At 52.8% G+C, this 8155-nt stretch overlaps 1 protein-coding gene across 1 annotated transcript in view; it reads left to right on the forward strand.

The window, feature by feature from the left end:
- Positions 1-861: 861 nt before the first annotated feature.
- Positions 862-8155, forward strand: part of LOC125342097 (microfibril-associated glycoprotein 3-like) — a 10417-nt gene continuing 3123 nt past the window's right edge. The window contains exon 1 of the mRNA XM_048334232.1: positions 862-866. The gene's annotated coding sequence lies outside the window, so the exon portion shown is untranslated. The remainder of the gene's footprint in view (positions 867-8155) is intronic.

The raw sequence follows: 8155 nt of genomic DNA on the forward strand, positions 1-8155 counted from the left end.
ATGTTTCTAATATATATTTTTTAAAACCTGTGGACCTTTCTAAATAACCACTGTCTTAATGCTTTTTAAAAATAATAGGAAACCGAAAGATATTTTCTTGTCCTTTATTAATGACATTTGTTACTAAAATGTGATGAGCATAATAAAAAAAAATACTAAGCTATTCATGCTGCCTTCCTACTTTCCCACCTGTGAAGTTGATGAAGAGTCATCGCAAGAAAAATTACATTGCTGGGCCCTGGTGGCTCACCTCTGCAATCCTAGCTACGTAAGAGGCCGAGACCTGAGGATCATGGTTTGAAGTCAGCCCAGGCAGGAAAGTCCACGAGACTAACCAAAAAGTCAGAAGTAGAATTGTGGCTCAAGTGGTAGAGTACTAGTCTTAAGCAACAAAGCTCAAAGACAGTGCCCAGGCCCTGAGTTCAAGCCGGGGACCAACACACACAATCAGATGGAAAAGCCCAAACCTCTCCTGAGAAACAAGTTCACTAGCAAGTGTGTGATACCCGCTTGGGAGCACGCAGACAGACACGAGCCACGCGAGGTGTGGTGGGAACTGGAGCTTCTGTGCCATCTGACAGAAGCGTCTGGGCTCCGTGAGGATGGCAACTTGTAAGAAGTCAAATACAAGAAAGCGGTGGCAGATAAAGGCTAAGGAGCAAGTCGGTGTTGTAGGGAGCACCCTGCACCGGGAGTCCTCCACGGGAGTCCTCCTAGACATAAACCACTGTCTACCCATCAGGACTTTTGTGTCAATCCTGGCTGCTCAGAAGGCTGAGTTCTTCAGGGTCATAGCTGGACGCCAGCCGGGGCAGGAAATCCCCTGGCTTTTACTCTAGTTAACTAGCAAAAAGCCAGAAGCAGAGGTGTGGCTTACGCAGTAGAACATCAGCCTTGACTGAAAAAGCCATGCGAGGATAGGAGGCACTGAGTTCAAGGCCCGGTACTGGCACTTAAATAAAGCAATAACCCATGTCCATCGTGGAGGCTGTAGACGGTAAGGGAGGTTTGGGGTCCAGAAGATTCTGTTCTGCATCCCCCTGGAGACGGAGAACACAGGCACGGGGATAGGCGAGCAGAGCTGACTTACTGCAAAGTGACCATTCTTTTTAAATAACCTTAACCTCGCGGTCGTAACAGTCCACAGTTCTGGCAAACACACGTGGACCGTTGGCCACAGGCATCCCATAGCATCTGAGATCAGTCGAGATGAGTTCGTTTCTCAGGGCATAAAGTCCACAGTTTCCACCACGTCCTACGAGGAAGGCGCCGGCTGTGTCCATCAGATGCTAAGGCCGTCCCCGGGAAGTGAGGCCCAGGCCGGCCCCGGAGGGAAGCGAGGCCCAGGCCGGCCCGGGGAGGGAAGCGACGCCCAGGCCGGCCCGGGTAGGGAAGCGAGGCCCAGGCCGGCCCGGGGAGGGAAGCGAGGCCCAGGCCGTCCCCGGAGGGAAGCGAGGCCCAGGCCGCCCCAGTGCGGCTCCGTCCAGCGGCGTCTCGTCAGCACGCTCCCGGTTCTGGGTTAAGGGGCTCAGGCTTCTCGGACACGGCTTAGGCAGCGCAGCTCCTAATCCCCGAGGCTAAGAAGATCTGGAGCCGGGAAGGGTGGAGACAGCGGGAGGGAGACACTTCCGGACGCGGGGACACCCCGACTCTGCAGTGTCTACCTTCCACTTGTCCTTGGAGGCCTGACCTGGCACAGCCTGGGGTGTCTGTGCTTGCAAGGGGAGCCCTAAGTGCTTCTCCCTGTCTCTGAGCGCCGGGCCCAGGACTGCAAATGTCATGGCTGCCTTCCGGGGAGAAGGTGTGTCGGGCTGAGGCCGCGGCCCATGTCTTGGTCCAGTCAACTGGAAGAAATCAGACCGTTGGAGACCCCCACCGTCGGCTCCGAGACAGGTTTCTGCCTCCGTGTGAAAAGTACCCCATCAGGTAAGACTGAACTTCCTAGCCTGGAGCTCAGCACTTGGTGAGACTAAAAGAGCATCCTCCCCCCCCACCCCACCCCCACCCCGTCCTTCCCCCCGCCCCCCCCCAGGGCAGAAGTCAGGACAGAAGTCAGAGGACACCTCACCAACCAAGAGAAAGTCTTTGTGGGGTGTGTTTCAGTCATCCAGGGTGAGTCACCAATCCTCGTGTGTTCATCGCACTCAGAGGAAAGAGAAACGATTATCCACCTTCGTGAAGAAAGTGATGGTGCTGGCCATGTAAACCGGCTCTGCGGGAGGGAGGCAGCGACCATCAGAGGACTGCAGGTGGAGGCCGTCCCTCACACAATGGTGGTGGACGTCACCATCTTGAAAAGCAAGGCAGGCGTCGTGGACCCTGCTTGTAATCCCAGTTACGCGGGAGGTGGAAGAAGGGGCATTGTGGACAGAGGGCTACCTAGACAAAGTGATAGAAAGTTAGCCTGGAGCCCAAAAGCTCAGGGACAGGGCCCAGGCCCTGGGTTCGAGCCTTAGTTCAAGGAAAGAGTCTCACGGTTTTTCCTTCCCCAGCTGGCTTTGAACTTTGACCCTCGGGTCTCAGCTTCCTGAGTGACTAGGATTGAGTCACTGATGCCCAGCTTTGAGGTCTTGTCTTAATAACTATTTCACGATCCCTTTCCACTCACATTTCTAGTGATCTCTGGTATATTCTCTTAGCGAGTCTGTGATGACTTCACCATCTTCTCTTAAATAGCCATATATAAACCTATTGGTTTATAGCCATCTCTAATTTTTTTCTTCTACATAAACATTTTGGAAAAATATTATTTATTGCTTGTTTGTATGATAAAAGACCAAGTTAGATGAAGGTTTTGTGGTTCATGTCAGATATCATGTCCTCACTTTAAGGCAGTGTCAACAACTTTGGGAGGGGGGTGGTAACTGTAAAAAAAAACAAAAAGAAGCATCTTATTCTGCCATCTCTTTGGGATTCATAATCTCATAAGAAATAAAGTAGCTATTCTAGGTTGAGATCTAAGGATCACAGTTCAAAGCCAGCCTTGGCAGAAAAGTCTGTGAGTCTCTTACTTCTATGAACCACCGAAAAGCCAGCAGTAGAGCTGTGGTAGAATGTCAACCTTGAGCAAACAAAGCTACAGGACAGCACCCAGGCCCTGAGTTCAAGTCCCATTAAAGGCACAGGCACACACACACACACAAACACCACCACCACCACACCCAAAAAGATGAAGTATCAGAGAACAAAACAAGATTGCTTTAATCACAAACCTGAGCAAATGACAATATCCACCTGCATTGAAACACTGGATTATTTATTTATTCAACGCAAGCTAACTGGGTTGGAGGTGTGGCTTAGTTAGCAGAGCACTAGCCAATGAGTGAAAGCATCAAGTACCAAGTTCAAGTCACAGCCTTGTACTAAGATAGACAGAGAGAGGGGAGAGAGAGAGAGAGAGAGAGAGAGAGAGAGAGAGACCAGCTAACCAGTATAAATAAGGGAAGTTTTGTTTTTGATTTACAAAAGAAAGAGTAGTTTTTCACAATACCAAATACCATAACCTTCAAAAAGTTGAGAGACACTAGAGTAAAAAAAAAAAATAAACAGATGAAATCTCCCTCCCTCCCTTCTTCCCTCCCTCCCCCCTCCCTCCCTCCCTCCCTCCCTCCCTCCCTTCCTTCTTTGCTTCCTTCCTTCCTTGCACTTTGGAGATTGAGTCCAGAAGCACTCCCCAATCTGAGTCACACACCCTGGCTTCATTTTGTTTTGGAGATAGAGTGTTGAAAACTTTGCCAGACTGGTGATTCTCCTGGCTTCGTCTCCTGAGTATTTGGGGCTATAGACAAGCACCTCCCTACTTGGACTGGAATTCACTTGTAATGTTAAGTTAGTATCTCTCATATTGCTTTCTGAAGAAGAGCTGGAGAATCATCTTTGTTGTATAAAAATAAATATAGTCAGCTGGGTGCTAGTGGCTCACGCCTGTAATCCTAGCTACTCAGGAGGCTGAGATCTGAGGATTGTGGTTCAAAGCCAGCCTGGGCAAGAACGTCTGTAAGACTCTTATCTCCAATTAACCACCAGAAAACTGGAAGTGGGACTGTGGCTGTAAGTGGTAGCGTGCTAGCCTGAGCTTTCTGAAATGCTCAGGGACAGTGTCCAGGCCCAGAGTTCAAGCCCCATGACTGACAAATACATAGATACATAGACACATACATACATACATATGGCAAAAAGTTTATCCTATTAACTCTCACTGGATCCCTGCTCTGTGTCAGTCAGGGGGATAGATCCTGGAGGTACAGTGATAGAGCGTGCTTACACACCCGGACTGCTCTGAGGGACTCATGGTGACTGGTAAAGAGACAAGGTAGGAAGCAATAATGCAGCATTCCGTAATGGAGATGGGAGGCGTGTTCCAGCTGCGGGAGAGGCAGGCCACACTTCTGGGGAAGAGCAGCATCAACAGGGGAAGAGCAGGGGGTTAGGGAGGGTCGGCACTCCAGGTAAGAGCAGGAGGAAAGCTCACGACAGTGCAAGGACCAGAGAAGGAAGAGACGGGAGAGGCGGCCTCAAAGGTGGATTCTGTGGCCCCCGAGAGGCATCCGCACCCTTGAGGCGCTGTTCTAGGAGTCAAAGCACACAAAGAATAAAAGGCAAAAAGATCCCAGCAGGATTTTGGAAAAGTGGCGGGAAACAGCCAGGTGCAGAGGGCACGATGGGCACGATGGGCACGATGGGCACGATGGGCAGCTGGCGAGGGAGGGCGCACCCACACAAAGCTCGGAAGACGGGGGAGCCACGGGGGGGGCGCTGGGGACAGCCCCCCCTCCCCACCGTGTGCCTGGGCCTGGACACCCCACGGGCAGGGCCTCCCACTTCCTCGTTCCATGTCCCAGGCCTTCTTGGGGTTGATTACCTCACGTGTCACACGAGCCCTCGTCGGTAGAACTTTCCAGTGAACAAAGCCACAGATGGGTTTGTTTGTAGCTGGGTGGTTGGTCGTGTCAGTGCGGGTCTGACCTCGGCTTTCTCCACTCGTGGCCTGTGCTCTGCCGCAGGAGTCACGCATCCACCGCAGGCCACGTGGTGGCTCCCTGGAGAGGCGTCTCGGGGACTTTCCCGCCTGCGATCAGCTTGACCTGCGAGTGGGGCTTTCATTTTGCTCTGCCTTTCGTTTTCATCACGCTGAGGACCAATTAATCCATTCTAGAATGGTCTACCATTGACCGCACCCCAGATCACCTGTGGAGGGCCGCGGGGGCTTTGTTGTTTTAATCTTAAGTAATCCGGAAACCCTTGATTCCACAAAAGAGAATCGTTGTCTTATTACACAGGGAGGTTTTCTTTTTATAAAACTCAGGATTCATCTGCTCTTGTAAAAATGAAATCCTGCCTCTCGGGGTTCGTTTAGACACGGATCAGGTCGGAGGTTCCCGAATACGTTTCATCATCTTGTTAGAACAGAGTGAAGAGAGCTGAGTGTCGTGGCTCATGCCCGTCACGCCAGCCACTCACAAGGCTGAGATCTGAGCACTGCGGTTAGAAGCCAGAACAGGCAGGAAAGGCCGCGGGACTCTCATCACCACTAAACAACAACAACAACACTAGCAGCAGCAGCCACAAAAAGCCAGCAGTCAGGAAAAGTAGCTCAGATCCCAGGCTGTGAGTTCAAGCCCCTGGACTGGAGCCAGAGAGAGAGAGAAGGTGGGGGGGGGGGGAGGGAGGAAGGAGGGAGGGAGGGAGGAAGGGCTATTCATTGCCTAGAGGAGTGGGACTTCAGATGCCAGGGTGCTGGTGGCTGGCAGCCCTTGCTTGCCCTAAGACACTTGGGACGAGATGTTAGGGAACGACATCAGGGCCCCCCTCTTGCTGATGCATCTTAGCCTTCAGAGCCAGTAACAATAACGGGAGGAGCAGGGTGAAGCACAGACTTCCTCTTGGGCTCCACACATCTCTCCCCCACCCCCAATGTCTGACTACAGAGTGTGTAACGTCAGCTTCATTGCTTATCATCTGGCGCGTGCCTTGGACAAATACTTTGGGCACCAAGTGTTTTGTTTCTTAGGAAATCATCTTCAGCTTTGCTCCAATCCCGTAGCTTCTCCTTTCCCAGCCCACCATCATCTTTCCTCTTAGGACGTCAGCCAGAATCCTAGCTCTCTAATCCAAGATAACTACATGAAGCCAATCTGTCTACTGTTCATAAAGCTGACTGAATTAGCCCACAGGTGTGTGTGTGTGTGTGTGTGTGTGTGTGTGTGTGTGTGTGTGTGTGTGATCAACCCTGGCCTTACACGTGCTAGAAAAGCACCTTACCACTGAGCCCGCCCCCAGGATTTCCTTCTTAATCCAGCTTATCCAAAAATAGTCCATTCATCACCCACCTCGTGTCCAGGCCTGGGGCTTACGGAAACTCCAGTTATTGGTTGGGACAGCTCTTCCCTTCTCTGGCACCAATACTTGACCACAGGTCACGTGAGGAATCAGCGCCCTGCACGCGTGCACTGCGTGGTCAGCTGGCACCTAAGTCCTGGCAAAGGAAGGCCGGAGGTCAGCCCCGGACTGGCGAGCGTGGGGATTCATAAGCCCACGGGGGTCTCACGGGGCCGGGGATACTGAGCACAGATCTGGGAAAGGCTTATCACCAGCACCCTGGGTCACCAGGGAGTAACTCCTCAGTGTACTATGTGTTCTTCCCAATCTTCACCGAGTGCAGCCCTTCCTCTCCCGGAGGTGCGAGGTGACCTGCCTGAGACCACGGAGACTGGCGGGGTGGTGCCGTCTTAGGGTCCCCGCCTTCTGTACCCCCTCCTGTCCTTGAAGGTGTGTCACGTCCATTCTTTCCAGTTGGCTTCTCCTTGCCGGAGCCCTCCGAGCCCGCCCTGCTGCGTCTGGGTGGGGCTGTCCCTTCTCCAGGAACAAACCAGGGCCACGATTCTGAGTGTGAGGTGAACCCCGCCCAGCCAGCTCCATTTCCCCCGCGGCTTGCGTCATCTCTTTGGCCCACACCCATTCTCCATCACGTCGCTGTCATAGCAACGCTTGCAGCAGCTCAGTACTTAGCATCAAATACCCCAGAGCCGGGCAGCTCAGACACGGCGAAGACAAGCTACACAGTGTCCTTCTCCATGCGAGATTTCTTGGCTTCGGAACACACAGCATGTAGAGAGGTGGGAGCGAGATGGTTTCGGGCCTCCCTTCAGAGAGGGTGGCGAGGGGGGTCTGCAGCCCACACAGGTGATGTGATCTGTAAGTGGGGTCCAGGGCAGCCATCAAGAACACCAGAAGGAAGGGAAAAACCGTACTGAGTGAGGTGAGTCAGACCCAAAGAAACATGGCGCTGTGGTCTCCCTCATAGGCAATGATTAGCACAGGTGTGTAGGCTAGTCACAGCAGAGGATCACAAGAGCCCAATAGCTGTGCCTTATGAACTCAGAAGATGATGCCGAGTGAAATGAACCCCACGTTATGGACACAAGTGGGACATCATTGTGGTAATTGTTTTCAACATGCTATGTGAACCGTGACCTTTTTTTCTTTTTTCCCCTCTTGTATCCCCTTCCTGTGGTTTTATCCCCGCTGTCACTGCATCTGATCTAAGTACCCTGGATACTGTATAGACGTATATTGGAACTAGGGAAGGGAAAGGGAACACCAAAATGGAGAGACACAGGAGAAAAAGACAAACCAATGCAACAGCAGTGCTTACAAAACTATATGCTGTAAACCAACCGTACAACCCATTGTGTGGGGGGGAAGTGAGGGAAAGGGGGAGGGGGGAAGGAAAAATGAGGGAGGAGGTAACAAGTTGAACAAGAAATGTACTCACTGCCTTACATATGGAACCGTAACCCCTGTGTACATCACTGTGACAATAAAGAGGAAAGAAGAGAGGAAGGAAGGGAACGCAGGGATGGGCCGGGGCATGGGAAGGGGCGGGCATGGGAGTGGGCGGGCATGGGAAGGGGCGGGCATGGGAGTGGGCGGGCATGGGAAGGGGCGGGCATGGGAAGGGGCGGGCATGGGAGTGGGCGGGCATGGGAAGGGGTGGGCATGGGAAGGGGCGGGCATGGGAGTGGGCGGGCATGGGAAGGGGCGGGCATGGGAGTGGGCGGGCATGGGAAGGGGCGGGCATGGGAGTGGGCGGGCATGGGAAGGGGCGGGCATGGGAAGGGGCGGAAGGGCCGTGCGGGTGGCTGACTGGCTGGGG

Source organism: Perognathus longimembris, chromosome 25, assembly GCF_023159225.1.
Source record: "Perognathus longimembris pacificus isolate PPM17 chromosome 25, ASM2315922v1, whole genome shotgun sequence".
NCBI classification, from domain to species: Eukaryota; Metazoa; Chordata; class Mammalia; order Rodentia; family Heteromyidae; genus Perognathus; species Perognathus longimembris.